Consider the following 1763-nt stretch of genomic DNA (forward strand, 5'->3'; position numbering starts at 1 on the left):
GCTTTTCCTCACCCATTGCGAGATGTAACTCGGTCTCGCCTCTTGGCATGAGGGAAGGGGCTGGCCACTATTGTAGCGCATCTAGCTCAAGTTTTTGTTTTTGTTTTTTCTCTACGTCTTTTCATCGGTTTTTCTTCATTTCTTCGCTGGCTTTGGTTTTTCTGCGTCTTTTCATAGGTTTTATTTGGTTTTTTCTTCCATTTTTTCCAACTCATGTCTACTTTTTTCAGTACACATTGTACATTTTAATATACATGTGGAATATTCTTTTGATACACGTTGCACATTTTTCAAATACTTTGTTGAACATTTTTTCAATACATGTCAGACATTTCTTAAAATACACCTTGAACATTTTGTAATGTCATGAAACATTTTATTTAACCTAAGCAGTCATTTTTAAACATTATATACACATTTTTTAAAATGGCACGACCACTTTTCAAAAACGCGTGGATATTTGTTTAAAACAGCAAGTACATTTTTACTGGTACTTAACATTTTTTATACTATGAGAATATTTTTTCCATTGTATTTTTTTTAAATGACACAATACATTTTTTAAACATGTGAATACATTTTTTGAATAGTATGAAACATCTTTTAATTATTTATATATTTTTTACATTATATGAATATATTTTTAAAATTTTACGGACATTTTCTAATGCTTTTCATTTTAAACACGTACGTGGATGTTATTTTCATAAACTTAAGGAACAAAATTCATATTTCTAAAATATTAGTAAAATTAATAAAAGAAAAAAGTGTGCCGGTGAGCAGCGCTCGTCCCGCGCTGGACCAGCCCATTCAGCGCGCTCATGAGGGTCGCTTTAAGCAACGTATAGCCGCGACCGCTGGCGCATCTACATCTCACGTTAAACCATAGCCGCTTTAAGCGCGCTCATGAGGGAACCAGGAACCCTCGCTAGGGGTGACGCGAGCTCGGCCTGCTCGGGCGCGCGGGAACAAAAACCTCGTTTCTTGGTTGGGTTTTTATTATTTATTTAATTCATCTTTTACTTTTGTTTATACATCCAAAATATTATAAATAAATTATTACAAAATCACACTGCATAAAAAGAATCGAAAAATGTTGACAAAGCATTTGAAACTTTTTAAAAGTGTATAGAGAACATGTTAATCACGTATATGAAAAATGTATACAAAAAATGTGTTTGAAATAATGTGATCATGTATTTAAAAAATTTTGATCAAGCATTTTGAAAAAAAAATGAACAAGTGTTTGACATATGTTAATCAAGCATTTGAAAAATATTAAATTTGTATAGAAACAATGTTGACCATGTATTAAAAAAATGATTGATAAAATTTGACCATATATAAAAATGTTAGTCAAGCATTTAGGAAAATGCTGAACAAGTATTTGAAAAATGTTAAATGTGTCTAGAAAAAATGTTGACCGTGTATTAAAAAATGATGGAATTTTTTTCATGTATATGAAAATGTTAATCAAGCATTTGAAAAAATATTGAACAAGTATATGAAAAATATTAATCAAGCATTTGAAAAATGTAGTGTTTAGAAAAAATGTTGACCATGTGTTAGAAAAATATTAATATTGAAATTAAAAAATGTTAGTTAAGCATTTGAAAATGTTAAATGTGCCTAGAAAAAATGCTCTAAGTAGGTCATAGAAGAAATGATAGTTAAGCATTTGACCATGTATTAAAAAAATATTATATTTGTATTAGAAAAATGTTAAACGTGTATTAGAAAAATGTTGCTAACATATACAAAAA

The sequence above is a fragment of the Triticum aestivum genome, chromosome 5D (assembly GCF_018294505.1).
Source record: "Triticum aestivum cultivar Chinese Spring chromosome 5D, IWGSC CS RefSeq v2.1, whole genome shotgun sequence".
NCBI lineage: Eukaryota > Viridiplantae > Streptophyta > Magnoliopsida > Poales > Poaceae > Triticum > Triticum aestivum.